The following is a 23354-nucleotide window of genomic DNA, read 5'->3' as shown; positions in this document are numbered from 1 at the left end:
AGAGGATGGATAGTCAAAGAGTTTCAGAATCACCAAAAATTTCTATAAAGAAGATCCTTGTGGAGAAAGAGCAGTCAAACTGGGGCAAATGTTATGAATCCAACAATAGATTCAAGATCTATGGCAGATGAATTTAACTGGGACAAATTTCGAGTTGAGTCTTAGTAGGTCCCATTCAAGTACTTTCTTATCGGATTGGAATAGGAAATCAGAGTCAAGATCATCTGTAGGTCCATTCAACTGGGACAGATTTTATGATTTTCATTTGAGCTGAGTCAATGACTTCCATGACCGGATGAATAAAGAAGATTAAGCTAAGATCGGTTACAAATCCATTCAAATGTGGTGAATCTCATGTAGAGACCAAAGATGAGAATATTGATCACGAGTGCATTGTGAGAAAAGATTCATGCATTATCATGCATTACCCCAAATTTCATGCATTGTCATACACTTCAGGCATTACCTAGATTTCACATATTGCCATGCATTCCATGCACTACCATTCATCTCATACATTGTCATGCATTTCATGCATTATCTACATTTCATGCATTATCATCCATTGCATGCAATACCTACATTTCATGTATTACCGTACATTTCATGCATCATCATGCATTTCAAGCATTACCATGCATCTTATGCATCGTCATGCATTGCATGCATTTAATGTATTACCATACATCTTATGCATTTCCATGCATTTCACACATTGCCATACATCTTATGCCTTACCATACATCTTACGCATTGCCTTGCATATCATGCATTACCCTATATTTCACACATTACCACACATCTCATGCATTGCAATGCATTTCATATATTACCATGCATCTCATGCATTGTCATGCATTTCACGCAATACCATACATCTTATGCATTTCATATTTTAGCATCACAAAAATAAAAAATAAAAAATGCATACATATAATCACAAGTTAGCAACATGCATACATATAGCAGCATATCATTGCATTCTAGCATCACAAGCAGCAATAGAGCACCCTTCACACTTGTCTTGAGCTTTCAAATGGTTATTTGGCATCCTTGATGGAGAGATTTCAGTTGTATTGGGGTAATTGACCCCAAGCACACATTGATTTACTTGGAAAACTAGGGTAAGTTGACCCCAGACACACGTTGATTTATTTTGAACTGGGGCAACAAATCCCAAAGATAGGGGATTCATTCATTGACATTTAGACTTTACCCCAAATGCATTTTCCAAATAGAGTAACAACTTTCCTGACTTTGCTTATACATCTTGTTACTGTTTGAGGTGGCTGGATCATCGTATCCCTACGGCTCGGATTCTTACATTCGAAGCAAGCCATCGTTGTGTCTCATGGCTGGATCATCGTGTCCCTACGGCTCGGATTCTTACATTCGAAGCAAGCCATCGTTGTGTCTCATGGCTGGATCATCGTGTCCCTATGGTTCGGATTCTTACATTCGAAGCAAGCCACCTTTGTGTCCCATGGCTGGATCATCGTGTCCCTACGGCTCGGATTCTTACATTCGAAGCAAGCCATCTTTGTGTCCCATGGCTGGATCATCGTGTCCCTACGGCTCGGATTCTTACATTCGAAGCAAGCCATCATTGTGTCCCATGGCTGGATCATCGTGTCCCTACGGCTCGGATTCTTACATTCGAAGCAAGCCATCATTGTGTCCCATGGCTGGATCATCGTGTCCCTACGGCTCGGATTCTTACATTCGAAGCAAGCCATCATTGTGTCCCATGGCTGGATCATCGTGTCCCTACGGCTCGGATTCTTACATTCGAAGCAAGCCATCATTGTGTCCCATGGCTGGATCATCGTGTCCCTACGGCTCGGATTCTTACATTCGAAGCAAGCCATCATTGTGTCCCATGGCTGGATCATCGTGTCCCTACGGCTCGGATTCTTACATTCGAAGCAAGCCATCATTGTGTCCCATGGCTGGATCATCGTGTCCCTACGGCTCGAATTCTTACATTCGAAGCAAGCCATCATTGTGTCCCATGGCTGGATCATCGTGTCCCTACGGCTCGGATTCTTACATTCGAAGCAAGCCATCATTGTGTCCCATGGCTGGATCATCGTGTCCCTACGGCTCGGATTCTTACATTCGAAGCAAGCCATCATTGTGTCCCATGGCTGGATCATCGTGTCCCTACGGCTCGGATTCTTACATTCGAAGCAAGCCATCATTGTGTCCCATGGCTGGATCATCGTGTCCCTACGGCTCGGATTCTTACATTCGAAGCAAGCCATCATTGTGTCCCATGGCTGGATCATCGTGTCCCTACGGCTCGGATTCTTACATTCGCAGCAAGCCATCCCTGTATACCTCAACATGGATTCTTACATTCAGTGCATATCGTCTCTGGTTGGCAGAAATAAACAACTCTTGATTAACCTGAAGAGCCATAGAGAGTTGAATGGCTTGGCTAAAATAGGTGTCTTTTATCTTTGTAGGCTTGTTGCTACAAAAACGTAGGAGAGTTCCTACCGTTACATTGAAGCAACTAAGCCTACAAAGAGGGGCAGCTGTAGACACCCTATTTTTGCCCTAGCCAAATAGAACAATGGGTCCCCTCTTATTTTCATTATTATTATTATTACTATTATTATTATTTTTCATTAGTATTACTATTATTACTTATTTTTACTTCTATTTCATTATTATTATTTATTTTTTTATTTATTTTTTATTTATTTTTTTTTTCAATTTTTATTATCATTATTATTAGTATTTTTTATTACTATTATTACTATTATTTTATTTATTATTATTATTATCATTATTACTTTTATTTTTATTTCTATTTATATTGTTTATTATTATTATTATTATTTATTATTTTCATTATTATTGACATTATTTTAGTATTTTTACCTTTACTATTATTTTATTTATTTATTTATCTTTGTTATTACTATTATTATTATTATTTTATTATTATCATTATTTTACCTTATTATTATTATTATTATTATTATATTATTATTAGTAGTATTTTTATTGTTTCATTTATTATTATTATTATTATTATTATTAATTAGTCTTATTATTATTATTTTATTATTAGTATCATTATTATTATTATTATTATTTTGTTATTATTATTTTCCTATATTATTAGTACTTTACTTGTATTTTTATTATCATTATTATTATTATTATTATTCATTTTTATTTATTATTACTAGTACGTTTATTTTTACTTTACTATAATTACCTTTATTTTTCATATATTATTTATTACTATTATTATTGTTATTATTTATTATTATTACTATTATTGTTTTTATTACTTTTGGTAATGTTATCATTATTATTATTATAATAGTATTTTATTTTTATTAATATTATTGTTATTATTATTTTACTATAATTATTTATTATTTACTAGTAGTATTATTATTATTATTATTATTTATTACTATTACCTTATTGATGCTATTACTATAATTATTATTACTATTATTATTATTTCTATATCTATTATTACCATAAGAATAAGAATAAAAAAAATAGAAAAAGAAAAATAAAATCCCAAAAAGGAAATATGTTTAGGGTTTTTCAAAGTTTTTTTTATAAGAAGAGGGGGGGAGCCACAGCCGGAGGAGGAGACGGCCAGGGAGACACAAAAGAAAAAACAAAAAAAAAAACCTAAAGCCTCTCTTCTCTCCCTCTCTCTCGCGCGCACCCAGCCACCACTCATCGAGCCTCCCTCACTCGCTGCAACAGCAGCGGCCTCACACCCGGCAACTCTCCCACCTCTCTCTTCCATCCTCTTCCATCCCTCATCCTCCAAGCAGCAGCCGTCACCCCCCATCTCTCAGCAAGCTCACGGCACACCACCTGACAGCCCCTCTGCCCAGCCGTGAGCATCACCAACAGCCGCATCTCATCCCCGGACCTCCACACAGCCACTCGAAGACCCAAGAGCACCGGCAGAGCACAGCAGCAACCTGGGGTTTCTCCAGCCTTCAAACAGCAACCCGAAGGCTCCTCTGCTCTCGTTGCTCTTTACTAGTCGCCGGCGCGATCCCGCCACCCGCCGCACCACAGCCAGTCCCTCTCAGTGGCGCCCAGCAGCTCCGTCAGAACCTGAACCTCCGGCAAGCCTCCTCACCAGGCTACTCGCAGTAGCCTCTGCAACTCCTCGGCCCCGTACGTCATCCCCTCAGCAAGCCACACCACCGGGAGTCCTCTGTTCCAGTCTCCAGCAGAGCCGCGCACCATCTCCTCTCCTCTGCGAACCAGTCCCTCTACTCGCTGCAACTCCAGCTCCACGTTGAGTTCCCTGCGCACACACACACACTCACATACACAGAACGCACACACAACACTGCCCAAAGGTGAGATTTTGTTTTGGTATTTATTTATTTATTTGTAATTATTATTATTATTATTTTTTCATATATTTTATTAATATGGTTATGTTCGTATCTGTTTTACTATTATGTATATATATTCGTATTCATCATGGTTTATTGTGTTATATGGTTACAGTATATGTATATATGTTTGTTAAGGTTCATTATACGGTGATTTATCATTGTTTATTATTTTTAATGTTATATGCTTATTTATATCTTATCATAGTTCATTGTTCCATTTTGCTATCTTATGATATTGTATATTATTGGTAATAGTATTATTGTCATGTGAATGTCATTTTTAATAATGTTGTTATATTATTTGTATATAACCATTAATAATATTATTATATGATTTGTATAATATTTCTAATATTGTCATCACATTATAGGTGTATTGTTATTATTAGTATTGTATGATTTATACATCATTATTAGTAACATCATTATATGGTTGGTTTATTAATATTAGCATTATTATTATGTTAGTTATATTAGTATTAGTATTATGTAGTTTGTATATTAATTTAGGGCAGTTAATTTTGTTGTATTATTATTATTATTATTATTATTATTATTATTATTATTATTTCAACCATTATTAAATGTTCATTGTTATTGTAAGGGGCATTTTTAATATTATGGTATATTTCATCATATGTATATTTTTTATTGGTATATTTATTCAGGATGTCCATATTTATAAATACTAATTTGTTTGTTCTCATTCTTGTAGGATTTTTCTTTTTATTGCCAAGGTAAGATTTCAATTGTAATATTTATTTTTAGTTTAAATCGTAATATTTTTATGGTGTTAATATGGTATATTTTGGATTATTAGTATTGTTGCATTAATGCCGTATATCTTGGATTTTTCCCTATTGCTATGTTAATTACGTATATATATATTAGGGTTTTGATTCATTCATATTGTTCATGGTATTTTTAGAATTGTTAGGATCTTTGCATATTGATTTTAGCATTGAGTGTTTCCATAATTTCATTATCTTGTTGTCATATTCATAATCGTGTAAGTACATACTAATTTTAGAATTGATTTATCTCCATATTGTATAGTTTACATATTAATTGTAAGATCGTATTGTTTCCTTAATTTCATTAATTATTTTCATATTGTACATTTCATCATTAATCATATGTTAATATTAAAGTATGTATTGTATTATTTAGGTATGCCTATGAGCACTAATATTATTATTGTTATAATTATTATATACATATACATACATGTGTCAATATTGCATATCTTAGTACGTGGTATTATTATTATTATTATTATTATTATTATTATTATTATTATTATTATTATTGTGCAAATATATATATATATATATATATATATATATATGTTAAGGTAGATGGTATTATCACTATTGGTGTATATATACATTTGAGTTATGTGTTATTATTACCATATATTAGAGTACATGTTATTTATTATCATACGTATATATATACATATGCTGAGGTATTATTATTATTATTATTATTATTATTATTATTATTATTATTATTGTTAGTACTATCATCGCTATTATTTTTACCGTTATTTATTATTATTATTATTATGATGTTTATTATTATCATTATTATTATTATTTTATTATTATTTTATTTATTGTTATTATTATCATTATTATTTTTGTTATAAAATATTTTTTTTATTTTCATCCCTATGATTTTATTGCGAGGGTATGAGCCTTTGGGCATCACGTACCCTAAGCTCTGAGGGAATATCTATATATATATATATATATATAATCTTTATTTATTTATTATTTTATTTATTTATTTAGTTATTTTTTACATGTACTTATAAATTCATAAAAAAGGAGTAATTTAAAGAATTATTAGATTAACTTAGGGATAATTTTAAATTAATTAGGTACCATTTGTAAGAACGGGCGCGTAGGGGGTGCTCGTACCTTCCCCTCGCGTAACCGAACTCCCGAGCCTAACTCTGGTAATGTAGACCGATTCTACCCCTAATGGGGTAGTAATCATGTGTTCTAACCGCACTAAAGGTTAGTGGCGACTCCGATATTCCATGTTTTTCCTTAAAAATAAAATTGATTTTTTAATTTCGCCGCCCGGGGGCACACGCGCTCCCGGGACGTCGCGACAATAATAATAATAATAATAATAATAATAATAATAATAATAATAATAATAATAATAATAATAATAATAATAATAATAATAATAATAGGGGACCCCTTGTTCTTTTTGGCTAGGGCAAAAATAGGGTGTCTACAGCTGCCCCTCTTTGTAGGCTTAGTTGCTTCAATGTAACGGTAAGAACTCTTCTACGTTTTTGTAGCAACAAGCCTGCAAAGATAAAAGACACCTATTTTAGCCAAGCCATTCAACTCTCTATGGCTTTTCAGGTTAATCAAGAGTTGTTTATTTCTGCCAACCAGAGACGATTTACATTAAATGTAAGAATCCAGGTTGAGGTACACGGGGATGGCTTGCTGCGGATGTAAGAATCTGAGCCGTAGGGATACGGTGATCCAGCCATGGGACACAATAATGGCTTGCTTCGAATGTAAGAATCCGAGCCGTAGGGACACGATGATCCAGCCATGGGACACAATGATGGCTTACTTCGAATGTAAGAATCCGAGCCGTAGGGACACGATGATCCAGCCATGGGACACAATGATGGCCTGCTTCGAATGTAAGAATCCGAGCCGTAGGGACACGATGATCCAGCCATGGGACACAATGATGGCTTGCTTCGAATGTAAGAATCCGAGTCGTAGGGACACGATGATCCAGCCATGGGACACAATGATGGCTTGCTTCGAATTAAGGAATCCGAGCCGTAGGGACACGATGATCCAGCCATGGGACACAATGATGGCTTGCTTCGAATGTAAGAATCCGAGCCGTAGGGACACGATGATCCAGCCATGGGACACAAAGATGGCTTGCTTCGAATGTAAGAATCCGAGCCGTAGGGACACGATGATCCAGCCATGGGACACAATGATGGCTTGCTTCGAATGTAAGAATCCGAGCCTAGGGACACGATGATCCAGCCATGGGACACAATGATGGCTTGCTTCGAATGTAAGAATCCGAGCCGTAGGGACACGATGATCCAGCCATGGGACACAATGATGGCTTGCTTCGAATGTAAGAATCCGAGCCGTAGGGACACGATGATCCAGCCATGGGACACAATGATGGCTTGCTTCGAATTGTAAGAATCCGAGCCGTAGGGACACCGATGAATCCAGCCATGGGACACAATGATGGCTTGCTTCGAATGTAAGAATCCGAGCCGTAGGGACACGATGATCCAGCCATGGGACACAATGATGGCTTGCTTCGAATGTAAGAATCCGAGCCGTAGGGATACGATGATCCAGCCATGGGACACACAATGATGGCTTGCTTCGAATGTAAGAATCCGAGCCATAGGGACACGATGATCCGAGCCACCTCAACCAGTAACAAGATGTGAAAGCAAAGTATGGAAAGTTGTTACTCTATTTGGAAAATGCGCTTGGGGTAAAGTCCGAATGTCAATGAATGAATCCCTTGTCTTTGGGATCTGTTGCCCTAGTTTCAAAATAAATCAATGTGTGTACGGGGTCAACTTGCCCCAATTTTCCAAGTAAATCAATGTGTGCTTGGGGTCAGTTACCCCAGCTCATAATTAAACACAACAGAATCTCTCCATTAAGGATGTCAAATAATCATTCGAAAGCTCAAGACAAGTGTGAAGGGTGTTCTATTGCTGCTTGTGATGCTAGAATGCAATGATATGCTGCTATATGTATGCATGTTGCTAACTTATAATGCAATGATATGTTGCTATCAATATGCATGTTACTAACTTGTGATTATATGTATGCATTTTTATTTTTTGTGTAATGTATGAAACGCACAATGGCAATGCATGAGATGTATGGTAATGCGTGAAATGCATGACAATGCATAAGATGCATGGTAATACATAAAATGCATGAGATGCGTGAAAATGCATGATAATACATGGAATGCATGAGATGTGTGGTAATGTGTGAAATATAGGGTAATGCATGAAATGCATGGCGATGCATAAGACATATGATAATGCGTGAAATGCATGACAATGCATAAGATATATGGTAATGTATGAAATGTAGGTATGACGATGCATAAGATGTATAGTAATGCGAGAAATGCAGGGCAATGCATAAGATGTATTACCATACATGAAGTGTAGGTAATGCATGCAATGGATAACAATGCATGCATGAAATGCATGACAATGCATGAGATGTATGGTAATGCAAGGAATGCATGGAAACACATGAAATCTTAGGTGATGCATGAAATACATGGCAATGCATGAGATGTATGGTAATGCATGGAATGCATGGCAATATATGAATTTTAGGTAATGCATGAAATGTATGATGATGCGTGAAATTCGGGGTAATGCATGACATGTATGACAATGCGTGAAACTTGGGGTAATGCATGACCATGCATAAATCTTTTCTCCCAATGACCTCATCTTTGGTCTCTACATGAGATTCGCCACATTTGAATGGATTTGTAACCGATCTTAGTTTAATCTTCTTTATTCATCCGGTCATGAAAGTGATTGACTCAACTCAAAAATCACAAAATCTGCCCCAGTTGAATGGACCTATAGCTGATCTTGACTCTGATTTCCTATTCCAATCCGATAAGAAAGTGCTTGAATGGGACCCAGTTAAATTCATCTGCCACCGATCTTGAATCTATTGTTGGATTTCTTTTGAACTTGATATAACATTTGCTCCAGTTTGACTGCTCTTTCTCCACAAGGATCTTCTTTATAGAAATTTCTGGTGATTCTGAAACTCTTTGACTATCCATCCTCTTTTAATGCTCTAAAGAATAAGAAGGGTTCCTTTTTTTTTTTTTCACTTTTTTCATTTTTTCATTTTTTTTTTTTAAGGAACAAGGAATGATTATGCAACTATGACATCAACTCGCTAAATCAAAAGGCCATCTACACTAAATAAATGTTTTACCATGTTTCAATGCTATCGTAGGGGAAAATTCATGCCAGTATTCAAAAGTCTTGTAACGTTGATTTCCCAGCCTAGATGACTGTTCCTTCTCTTCAACTGCCCCAGTTTCATCAACTCATGCTTTGATCTCAAGACGGTCTTTAAGACTTGGGATGAAACGTAGGCTTAGGGATGTAGGATTTCAGAATAAAAGGGAAACTAAGGCTCAAAAATACCACCCCAAATAATGTTTTATGCCCCCAGTTCGAGTTGAGGCGCTTTTGCAAGATGTTGACCGAACTTGTTATTTAAACAAGCTGCCTACGTACCTTTTCAGGATCAGGTCATTACGTAGTTCAGACTCAACATTGAGTCTGACAAATCATTTAAGACAATAATGTATACCAATCTGGTCAGGACTTTCATTTGGACCGTAATGTAGGCTAAGGATATGGGTTAAAGAAGAAAGGAGATACATAAGGCTCAAAATCATCAATTTCATCAAGGGTAATTTGGTCAAAGATCACATATGTAGTAAGTCCCTTATTCTCTTTCTTCTTCCTCCTGTTTTTCTTTTTCTTTTCTTTCCCTTTTAATCTTCTTTTCCTTCTTTTACTGCAACTTTCACTTTTCCTTTTATAAAGGAATCTTGTCTTCATTCTCATTTGAACTTCAATTGGGACCAATCTTTTAAAAATTGCCCCAGTGTGGGGTGTGATCCTTCAACAGGTTAATTAAGGAATGAATTTTTCAGGCTCAAAAGGGTTGTCAAGGGATTTCTTCTTTTACTTTCTTTTAGATAGCAAAAAAATGGCCTGCCATCATTTTGGTAATGACTATTGTCTCAAATGATTTGCCAAACGCTAAGGGACCCAAACCCAGGTTGGATTTTTGGTGATCTGACTTTTAAGAAAAAGATGGTTTAACATTCAAGCTCAATTTGGTTAACAAATGGTAAATCATTGTTTGGGTTCTTTTTAGGGATAACTGGTCGGCCAAAGAGGGCCATCCATCATTTGATCAAAGCATGTGAGATTAATTGATAGGAAACTATCAGAACAGCGTAGCCACTTCTGAAAGTAACAAAAAACTTCTTCATAACGTCTGAATTCAATGATTGTTTCATCCTTTAACATCTCTTTCTAGCTCATGAATACTGGCAATATTACTTTCCCTATTCCGGCATGAAACATAAGCAAACATAATTTGGCAATGGGACTCATGATGCGAGTGAGATAACGAAATGCATAATTCATTTTATTGAATATAGAACTTATTCCGAGACACAGGCGTCCATGGATTACGAAAAGCAAATAACAATGGAAAACAAAAGAACATCAACTGAAAAGGATTAGATAGTCAAAAGTTCGGTACTCCATCACTTTAGCCTCGGCGGATAATGACTGAAACCATTGATTTGGGAACCTCCTGGATATGTTAACCACTTCCTTCCTCGTGTTTGGGCAAAGGATTCCCCTGGACTCCCGGTTGCTTGTCGTCGAATGCTAACCATCCAGCATCTCTTAATGATTGCACCTTATGCTTGAAGGCCCAACATCTGTCAATAGTATGGCTGGGAGAGTTAGCATGGTACTCACAACGAACCCCAGGATCATACCACTGTGGAGGAGGGTTCGCAACGGGCGTCCCAGGGATTGCAGATACCATCCCCCTTTCCCGCAGCTGAGGAAATAATTCGGCATATGTCATAGGAATGGGGTCCACCCTTCGGAAGTTTCTAGTCACATTCCTATCTTGTGCTTGCTGATTCGGTGGACCAGAGTGAACAATCTGGGGCCTTGTGCCTGTATGCATCGTTTGATTTACCATGGGCTCAAAATCAGAGTTTCTATTAGGCCATTGGTTCCCACCTCTGGCATACTGATTCTTCCAATTAAACTGCCCCTGTATCATTTGCACCTCTTCCTCCTTCTTCTTATTAGTCCACCTTTTTCCTAAACCAGTTTCTGTGCCGCTATCCTTAACTAGGCTTGCCTTAATATCGCCTTCAATTCTTCCTCCCGCAGCCACAATGTCCATAAAATCATGGGGAGTTGCCCCCCGAAGGTGCGTACGGTAGGGGTCTTTTAATGTGCTCACGAACAAGGAGATGGCCTCTCGGTCACTCACCGGGGGGTCCACTTGGATCGACACATCCCTCCACCTATAAGCATATTCTCTGAATGTTTCGGTGGATTTCTTCTCCATTTCTTGCAGAGTCATTCGATCAGGTGCCATTTCCGTCACGTGGCGATAGTGAGTGATAAAGGCACTAGCCAAGTCCTTCCAAGTGCGGACCCGAGCCTTATCTTGTTGAATGTACCAACGGATGGCGGACCCGGTCAAACTGCTTTGAAAGCAATGCATCATTAGTTTTTCATCATCCGAGTAAGCGGCCATTGCTTGGCAGTACATCACTAAATGTGTTCGAGGGCACCGGGTCCCGTCAAACTTTTCAAAGTCTGGCATTTTAAACTTCGGCGGCAGGGTGACTTTCGGCACCAAGCAAAGGTCATTTGGATTAACTGAATCGAAAGTATTAGAACCTTCCATTGCTTTTAAACGCTCTTCTAATACGTTGCAGCGACGCTCAGCCTCAAATTTACAGATCCCCATATCAGAAGGTACTAATGGAGGAGTTCCTACTACTGGGAACCCCTGTGCTGGCATAGCAGGGATGAAAGGAGGCATATTTGGCGGTGGACCCCCCATGACACCAGGCAGTGGAATTGATGTTTGTCCATGATCTGGGGTGAACCCTGGGGGATGAGCGGGGTCCACATCTACTTCGGGATCAACATGCACTGCCTTTCCCTTGTTCATCAGTAACTCTAGAACCTTACTTATCTTGTCATTTATTTCTTCTTGTCCTTGTTCTAGACCCAGGACTCTATTTTCCAATTGTTCACTCATTTCTCTCGCTCTTCGCCTAGTATTGTACTGATGCGTGGTGGTCTCAATTATTGCTTTATATTACTCAGACCACCTCTTTGATTAGAAACTGAAAACCAAAAAATTTCCTTTTTTAGAACCTTGAATGCACAATTATGTACTGCATGAGTGAAAGTGTTTTGATGCATGATTATGGTATGCAATAGGTGTTTATGCATGGATGCAATTAGTGCCCTTGTATATACAAACACAGATATAAACATGCATGCAGCCTATCGTGCATGACTATGTATGGAATGAAATGCATGAATATGATGTCCTAAATTACTACTTAGTTAGAATTCTAGAAAAATCCCACTAATGAGACAGGTCAAGATTAAGATGACCATTGATGGGCCACGATTTCAATTCAATTTCTCCCTTACCCATTCATTTCCTTGATGATGGTCCATGTACCTCAGATTCTATAAAGGGTCAAATTATGTTCTGAGGTTGGGGTTGACCGAGGCTAGTCAACCCATTGGATTCATTCAATGTGGACCTGTGGACTTTAGTGTGCACTTGGGCCTCAAGTATTTTAAAATATGGGCTTCGAGCTATTTCATGATGGGTTAAGGCCCTAGTTAAAAAAGGAATTGGGTTTAGATTACTTGAAAAAATGTTGGCCCGAATTTTTAGGTGATAGGGCTGAAGCCCATTTTTGGAAATCTGGGTTTGACCCTATTTGGAAATCATGTCTGGGCCAAGTTTTTACTTAGGAAAATGTCGGGCATAGGTTTGTTTTTAAAGAATTGGGCCCGATTTATTTGAAAAGGGTTGGGTCGACCCATATTTCATGATAGGCTGAGGCCTTAGTTGAAAAGGAATTGAGCTTGGATTACTTGAAAAAATGTTGGCCCGAATTTTTAGGCAATGGGATTGAAGCCCTCTTTTGAAATCTGGGTTTGACCCTTTTTTGAAAATAAGGCATGGGCCAAGTTTTTGCTTAGAAAAAGGTCGGGCCCAAGTTTGCTTTTAAAGAATTGGGCCCGAGTTATTTGAAAAGGGTTGGGCCGACCCATATTTTTAAAATGTTTGGGCCAAGTGCTTCGTTTTTTGAAAGGATGGGCCATGGTCTCATTATTAGGCTTTTTTATAATACTGGCTAAGTAGTATGTAAGTCTAAAATGGATGCAGCATGCATGGTATAATACAAGGTATCTCACAACATATATACAATAGACAGTATGGGGATAAGGATGTCCCAACCCAGGGTAGGTATGTATATACAGGATTCTTCATGGCTCTATCCTAGTTAGGGAAGACTATAGACAAGTATGTGTGGGTAGGCTCTAACCCTATTGACAAAAGGTTCCCAGTTTGGAATTTCATCCTCCCCCATTGGGGTCCGGATAAAACCCATACTGAGTGGAGTGGTTCGCGGGTCCCATCAAGCTTTGCCACGAAGGGACTGACGCTATTACACTCCTATCTAGTCCTAGTAAGGAAAGCTTGGGTATAGAGCGTGAGAGTGTGTGAATTCAATTTTTTAACCTAATCCCGCTATCCCCACATTTATTCACATGCTATAAACAATATGGAAACAAGATATCTACCATTAATATATATATTCAAAAGATAAGGAAACACAATATATGCAATTAATATGTTTATTCACAAAAATTTGGAAACAAAAAATAAGGAAACAAAAATTTTTTTAATTAATTAAGGTTATTTACAAATTATGGAAGTAAAATATTTACAATTAAGTAAAGTTATTTACAAATTACAATATTTACAAAATAAGGAGTAATCAAAAGATTTAATAAATTTAAACTTGGGATAATTTCTAATTAATTAATGGCTCGACTCTCTAAGTTTCCCAGCGGAGTCACCAAGCTGTCGCGGCGTCCCGAGAGCGCGTGTGCCCCGGGCGGCGAAATTAGAAATCAATTTTATTTTCATGGAAAAACATGGATATCGGAGTCGCCACTAACCTTTAGTGCGGTTAGAACACATGATTACTACCCCGTTAGGGGTAGAATCGGTCTACATTACCAGAGTTAGGCTCGGGAGTTCGGTTACGCGAGGGGAAGGTACAAGCACCCCCTACGCGCCCGTTCTTACGAACGGTACCTAATTAATTGGAAATTATCCCTAAGTTAATTTAAAAAAAAATCTTTAAATTACTCCTTTTTATAAGTTTATAAATACATAAGGAAAATAAATAAATAAATAAATATATATACATATATTCCCTCAGAGCTTAAGGTACGTAAAGCCCGAAGGTTCATACCCCGCAATAAATCATAGGGATTAAAATCGAAAATAGTTAATAATAAAAATATCATAATAATAAAATAATAACATGTTAATATAAATATGAAACACTAAAAATAACACAATTGAGTATACGTATAATTCAAAATAGAATAATAATAATAATATAATAATAATAATAACAATAAATAATAACAATAATGATAATCATAATAATAATAATAATAATAACAATAGTAATAGTAATAATAATATATTAATAATAATAAATACAATAATAATACTAATAATAGAAATATTAATAGTAGTAATAGTAATAACAATATTAACAATGGTAAGGATGATACGTACATAGAATATTATGGAAATACAATAATTCCACTATGGAAATAATTAATAAATGGCATACAATATATCAACATGGAAACAAGATTACGGAAACAACTCAAACTACAAATATATTATGCAAGTATATACAAGTACGACATGGAAACATAGAAAACCTAAAATTGAAACACAATAATAATATGAAAATATTGTAAGCTAATATACAATAGAATGTGCAAGAACATACAAATAACTATATGAGGCAATCCACACTAATAATAGTAGACATATGCTAGCTATACAATAAAATGTACGTTCGATAATAATATAAATATGCAAATAAACATATATGGCAATAACAATAATAAGTGTGCATGCTAATTAAGTATACAATTTGAATATTATGGAACTACGATAACAATATGAAAATATGTAAGCTCATATACACTAGAATGTGCATGAATATGCCAATAATTATATAAGGCAATCACAACAATAATACAAATATACAAACTAGACAAAGAATGTTCATTCAAAATAACATAAATATACAAATATATACGACAATAATAATAATCACATAAATATGAAAAAAAATATATATATATATATATAATAAAATAAATATGCAACATAATAATATGAAAAATAAATATACAACAAGATAAGCACACAATACAATAATATGATAAATATGCAAAATAAATGTACAATAAAATAAACATGCATCGCAACAATATAATTATGCAAAATAAATACACAATAAAACAAGCATGATAATATTAACATGGCAACGATATTAAAGTATACAACAATAATAACAAGAAAAATATATCATGAATACTAAACATTAAATAATGAAACATAATAAAAAAAACTAAAAACATTATCATCTCAATACCTAATCCTAAATAGTACAATACCAATTAAATATATATGTATACATTTACACACACATAATACAACAACAATTGTACAATAATATTAAATATTTAATATATACGACGAATACAAATATATGACCTTTAAACATCAACTCTGACAATTAATATTTCATAACGGTAATAAATTTATTAATAATAAATACCAAAAAGAAACTATATAAACATGAATATCAATTATTAGAACAATTATTATAACATTAAAGATCTCACCACAATATTATACATGCAACAAATATGATAAAAATTTAAACTTTAAATATTAGAACAAATTCTTACAATAAAAATTCTATAATAATAATAACACAACAATCATATTATAAATATATAGTGCCCATATAAAATAACTAGCATTAATCATATAGTATACATATACAATTTAAAACTTAAAACCCAAACAGTGTGTGTGTGTGCGTGACCATGAAAGAGCAGGAGAGCCTTACCGCAGACTTACCGTGGACTGGTCGGAGAGGAAGCAAGTGGGGGTATGCTGGCTGTGGCGATGAGGATGACGAGCTGCTGGGTCGTTGCGTCGACAGACGCCGGTGATGACGACGGGGTGCTCCCGTGGTGGCGAGGACACCGTGAAGAGAAAAAAAAAAAAAACCGGAGTTGTGACTGGTATGGCTGATGCCGACGATGATTGGGGCTGGGTACTGAGCAGACCAAAGAGCGGCGGCGATGGTGAGTGGTGAGGACGGCGGAAGAGAGGCCAGGGGCGACGGCGATGGTGCGTGTTAGCTGCTGTGTACGTCGGAGCTCCTCATCGAAGCGTCGCTGGGGCTGGGCATGAAGTAATATAACCGTGGCTGTGAGAAGACGAGTGGTTGTTGGCTATGCCAGAGATGGGTGTGGTCATGAACGGGTTTTGAGGGTGTGGTGGTTATGAGGATGATGAGGCGGTTGAATGATGATGCTCACGGCTGGGCAGAGGGGCTGTCAGGTGGTGTGCCGTGAGCTTGCTAAGAGATGGGGGGTGACGGCTGCTGCTTGGAGGATGAGGGATGGAAGAGGATGGAAGAGAGAGGTGGGAGAGTTGCCGGGTGTGAGGCCGCTGCTGTTGCAGCGAGTGAGGGAGGCTCGATGAGTGGTGGCTGGGTGCGCGCGAGAGAGAGGGAGAGAAGAGAGGCTTTAGGTTTTTTTTTTTTTTGTTTTTTCTTTTGTGTCTCCGCCCCCGCCCTTCAACCCGTGAACATGCCTTTAAATAGGCATTCCCCGGAAAACCCTAATCACACTTCCCTTTTTTGTTTTTTTTGTTTTTATTTTTTATAATAATAGTTATAGTAATAATAATACTAATAGGATAATAATAATAATAATAATAATAATAATAATAATAATAATAATAATAATAATAATAATAATAGTAATAATAATAATAATAAAAATAATAATAATAATAATAATAATAATAAGTATAGCCAAATAATAATAATAGCAAAATAGTAATAACAAAAATACATAAATAAATAATAATAGTATAAAAAATAATAATGATAGCAAAATAATAATAATAGTAATAACAACAAATAAATAAATAAATAAATAAATAACAACATATAAAAAATAATAATAATAATAATAATAATGATAGTAAAATAATAATAATAAATACTAAAAATGTTAACAAAAATAATAATAACAAAAATAAATAATAATAATAATAATAATAACAGGATACATAAATAATAGTAATAATAATAATGATAATAAAGGTAATAATAATGATAAAAATTGAAAATTATATTAATGATAATGAAAATAAATAATAATATAAATAGAAGTAAAAATAAAAATAAAAGTAATAATAATAATACTAATAATAATAAAAATACTAATAATAATAAAACAATAAGGGAACCCCTTATTCTATTTGGCTAGGGCAAAAATATGGTGTCTACAGCAGCTAGGTACCAAAACTTAAGAACTAACTTTACCTATTTTTTACAAATATTTTCAGCTTGCCTTATTGTTTCTAATGCAACGCATATTCGTTTTTCATCCTTTTTTACTATCCGCATGGTTTGCAAAATATGATTGGGTTTAGGGGAAAATTGTTTAGGTTATCTCTCTTTCAAATTTCATTTGACAACAAAATGTCATTTTTTGGAAATCCTTCTGGAACTTACCTATCAACGGTCATTTTTTGGAAATCCTTTAGGAACTTACCTATCAATGGTCATACATATGATTATTGTAATAATTTTTTTTATCTCCTGCCAATAGTTTATAATTTCTTTAGTGTACATAATATAAAAAAATTTTCATTTTGATCAATTGATTTTCCTATTATAGTGGGACTAAATATAGTAGTGCTTGAGTTTTGAATTCCAATGGTGTTGTCCATTATGATAAAGAGGAATATTTTTTACCTTCAATTCTTAACTTATTTATCAAAATTTCAAAATCTTAACTTAATCGGTTCTTTTTTAAATTTATTTATCTGATTTCTAGCAATTATTTAATACTTTTATAAAAGACAACATATGCATGCAAGGAGTTCCACCATTCCTAGTAAATTTTTGAATGTTTAAATTATAACGTACAATAGGTTGAAGTAAATTTAATTAAAATTATGATTTAAAACATGAAAAAATTAGAACAAAGTTTTGAAGAAAGACGGGCAGCGCACATACAAATATATCACACACAATTATTTCTTAAATATATATATTTATAATATCAATAAAAAACAATTAAATTTATTTTCTCCAGCAGATGTTGGGATATGCCTATGCAAGAGTATTTTATATAAGATATTTTTTTTATCTATTATTGTGTGTGTATCATAAATGTTTTCAACACATATTAGGTACATTGACAACATTTTTCATTAGTTTTACTTCATCAAGTTTGGCAGCTAGTAGAATTTTTTAAACTAACTTTGACTTTTGTAATGTAAAATTTCTAAGTCACATATTAATTAATTACTCCTAATTTGTACTGACAAATAATTTTTTTTTTAAAATAACTTATATAAATTATTTGTCACTACATTAATTATATTTAAGAGTATTTTTCATATGATGCAATTTGATTCTTTATGAAGCATGAATTCGTATCTCGTGTTTTTTTTTTTTTCTTTTTCAAGAACATGTATTCTAGCTATGATCATACTAACTATTAACAAGTGGTGGTAGGTTTGATGGAACTTATTACAGGAAAAAAAGCAATGCACGAGTACCTGTCAAATGAAAAAATTCACCTTATGTATCTGTTTACAAATGACAATATTGATACGTGTGAAAGGACTAGAAAGTTGTTGGATTGCTCATTGGATCCTACAGAAGAGATCTTGGAGAGCTTATGCAAGGTGGCTGACCTTGCATGCCGTAGCACGCATACTTCTACAGATAGGAGGCCAAGCATGAGTGTAGTGGTTAGTGGACTAGCACCACTAGTTGAGCCATTCAACTCGACCCAGAAATTGGATGAAGGTAGTAAGTGTTCAGATGTGGAATATTTGAATCTATGTCAAGTTGTAGAAGACAAGAAGGCTGGTGGGTTGAACCCCAACTATGCAGAATAACGTCTACAATAGTCACTCAGATTAAAAAATGCATTTCTAACACTAAAAAAGATATATGAGTTTGGAGAAGAGCTCCTAAAAAGCCAAAAAAGTAATACATTATTTAAATTTCTTTTTAGTATCATATTTTTTTATATTTATTATTTGCAATGTTATTATTTTTGTAATATTTTTTAATATTTTGATTTAAATATGAAAAGGGCATTTTTTAATTATGTTTTAATTTGTATTATTTTTATAAATGTTACAAAATGGGTTGCTAGTTTCTACTTTTTTACTTTTGTTTATGTTTCTAATTTTTTATTTTTGTTTTCCTAATTTTTGTTAATAGTACCAAATGCCTCAAACATATTTCAAACTTTTACTACAGGGCATTGAATGGAGTTGCGACCAGGTCCCAAAACAAAAGAACTAGCTCTTCACTTATTTTTTACAAATATTTCTAGTTTGCGTTATTATTTCTAATGCAACGCTGATTCTTTTTCCATTGTTTTTCACTATCTACATGGTTTGTAAAATCTGATTGGGTTTAGGGGAAAATGATTTAGGTTTTCTCTCTTTCAAATCTCATTAGACAACAATAACATCATTTTTTGGAAATCTTTTGGGAACTTGCCTGTCAACGGTCATACATATGATTACTGTGATAATTATTTTTTTATCTCCTCCTAATTGTTTATAATTGCTTTAATGTACATAGTATAAATTTTTTTTTTCATTTTAATCAGTTGATTTTCCTATTCTAGTGGAACTAAATATAGTGGTTCTGGGTTTTTGAATTCCAATGGTGCTGTCTGTTATGATAAAGAAGAATATGTTTTTCCTGAATTCTTAACTTATTTATCAATTGTTCAAAATCTTAAGTTAATCTGTTCTGTTTTAAATTTATTTGCCTCATTTCCAGCATTGTATATTTAATTTTTTATAAAAGATAACATATGCATGTGTCATGGTCTGACTATTTTCAGACCCTTGTGAAGGGCCGTGCGGCGCTAGCTAAAGCACTTTTGTTTTAACTAGCCAGCCTATCGTTTACCAACATTCATCCACGACGCACTTTCATTAACATTCATTTAGATAGCAGCGGAAACAGTAATCAATTCATGAAAGCCGTGGCAAGCAAGCAGTAAACATTGAAGCAAACGTAATTCATTAACAAATCCTCCGTTGACATGGTGTACTTAGCAAGGGAGGCAAGTAGGCTAAGCACGTTAACAATTGCTAGTGAGTTTTACAATGACTGATGAACACTCACCCTCCCCTAAAGAGCTTTTTATGTAATTATCATCTTGGCACTAGGAAGCATCAAAGTGACCGAGGAGTCATACTGCCTTATTTGGCTTACAAAGACTCTACTAGTAGAAAATAACCCTACTCTAGTATTTACATGATGGAAACTCATCCCAAGCACACGAGATAAGCGGTCACAGGCAAGCATAATGCCCTGAACAAGCTTAGCTCGTGACATTTTCCCCCATTTATGTGGTCAACGTCCTCGTAGACTTTTGGCGGTAGGTACACTTTAAATTTGTCCACGAACGGTTGAATATCTTCCGCAGAAATCCAGCTGATTTCTTTGTCATCAAGGCATTTCTACTTCACTATGAACTTCTACCGCTTCTTCCTTGAGGATATGAACTTTCTTTCTACAAGGATCTCATCAACGTCATGTTTGTTAGGTTGCACTATCTTCAACTCTGCTATGTTGAACTGACTTCTGCTCAGGTCATTGGTGTTGACGTTGAATGGCTTAAGGTAGCTGATATGAAACTGCTTTCATCTCCCTTTATTTGCCCACTTCTTCATCTTCTCAGAAGCTTTCTCCAGATAGGCTTGGGCAAACTCTACATATGGTCTCCCTTCACTGGTGAAGATGTATGTCCTAGGATTCTTTCGTCTGTACGGCTCGCCCACCGTGTGAGGTAATAGTGGCAGCTGGCCTATAACAAGCTCAAAAGGGCTCTTGTTGGTTGTTGAGCGCCTTTGGGCATTGCCACAGAATAGAGCCAAATCAAGTAGTTGCACGCCATTCTTCTGGATGTCGTTGACACAATGGCACAAGTACTCATCTAGTAGAGAACTCGAGGAGATGTCAATGTGTGACCTGAATATCTTTAAAAATTATGTCAAGAAATTGTCAATGAACATTAAGTCTTAGTCACAATTAATAACTTGGGGAAAACCCCAATATCTCACAATAGTCACAAGGAACAATTATGTCGTCCCCTCTGCTGAACAATACTTTGGTGCGGCCATGAAAGTACCATGCTTCTTCCGCTCCCCCTTGTCTTGTTGGAAAATGAGACAAGCTTTGGTATAATCAACCACATCATCCCGTGTGTGCGGCCAATAATACCTCCCCAGTAGTCCTGTCATTGGAGTCATTCTCCGCGAATACCCCTCAACGAACTTCCTGCAGTATTTAGTAAGGCCAAGAAAGGAACGCAACTCCTTCACTATCGTGGGGATCTTCCGTTCTTGAATCATCCTTACCTTCTCCACACCCCTCCGGATGTGACCTTGTTCAACCACTTGACCAAGGAATTTGTTGCTCCACCGAGCGAAAGAGAAATTCTCCTTCTTTACCTCCAGACTGTTTCCTCTCAGCCTATCGAACACCTTTCGTAGATGCTCTTCATGTTTCCTCTAAAACAACACCGATGCTCCCAACAGTGTTTTGGAAGAGTGAACACATCCCGCTTCCAATTCATCAAGTTGCTCCCCCAACTCTACTATCTCTCGAGGCACAATCCGACATGACCCTTTAGCAGGTGGTTTCACTCCTGATAACAACTTGATCTCATCCTCCATATTCCATCGTAAAGGCAAATTGTGAGGTAGCTTATCCGGAAACACCTCCTTACACTCATCCAACATTGCTTGGATGGTCGTAGGCTCCAACTCTTGGCCTACTTCTTTGTCTACCACCACCGTGGCTAGACGTGTCTGCTCACCCTGACCCAATCCCTCATTGAGTTGTATGGTTGAAAAGGGCTTCCTGTTGTCTCCCTTCGTTGCAACAACTTGCACCATGCACGAGTGATCTCCCATTAGATATAGGGAACCAGCCGAAGGCATCAGCACTGTCCTTGTCCCCCTTAGGAATCCCATTCCTAGAATGACTAGAAAGTCATTTAATGGAACTATTGTGAAATTCGCATGACCTTATTTCCCATTGTCCAAGCTTCACAGTAACTTGCTTGGCTACTCCCAGAGTAGGCTGAGCTACAGAGTTAATTGCTTTCATGCGCCCTATATCCTTCTCTAAGGATAAGTTGAGTCTCCATGCATCCAACTGCGAAATAAAATTATAAGTAGCCCCCGTATCCACCATCGCACGAGTACCCTTCCCATTTATCCTCAAGTCCACAAACATTAACCCTTTTGCTCGTGTAACTTTTGGTGTTTTTTTTTTTTCTGCTTTTGCAATGCGCTCACCAGTCACACTGAACCCACCCTCGGGGCATCATCCTCTTCCTCACCATCTTCCACTACCTGCTCTGCAATGGAAGCCTGTAAAGCATTAAGTGATGCTTTGTGAGGGCACTCAAAAACTCTATGAGGCCCACTACACAAGTAGCACGAAATTTTACTCTTTCCTTTTCCATTGGGTGTGTTTCACCCTTAAGACGAAGAAGCTTCCTTTGAGGTTGATAATTTAGAGTCGGTTCCCCCACTCTTAAGTTTGCCAGTCTTGAAAGAATTTCCACTATTTTCCTCTCTGCCAAACCGTTTGGACGAAGCGGTATCATCACCAATGTAGTTAGTCAAGCGTTCTGCAACTGCTTGTGTAGTTGACAAGTCTTGAACCCTTTTCCTATGAAGTTCAGTTCTTTCCCACTGTTTCATCCCCTCAAGAAAATAGAACAACTTGTCCTTCTCCGACATATCCTGAATATCCAACATTAAAGTAGAAAAATTGTTTCACATATTCGCTGATTGACCCTATATGCTTGAGATCTCTCAGTTTTCTCCTTACATTATACTTAACATTCTCAGGAAAGATTTG

This window comes from Malania oleifera, chromosome 8 (assembly GCF_029873635.1).
Source record: "Malania oleifera isolate guangnan ecotype guangnan chromosome 8, ASM2987363v1, whole genome shotgun sequence".
NCBI lineage: Eukaryota > Viridiplantae > Streptophyta > Magnoliopsida > Santalales > Ximeniaceae > Malania > Malania oleifera.
The sequence above is the reverse complement of the archived record's forward strand: the minus strand, read 5'-3'. Positions refer to the sequence as shown.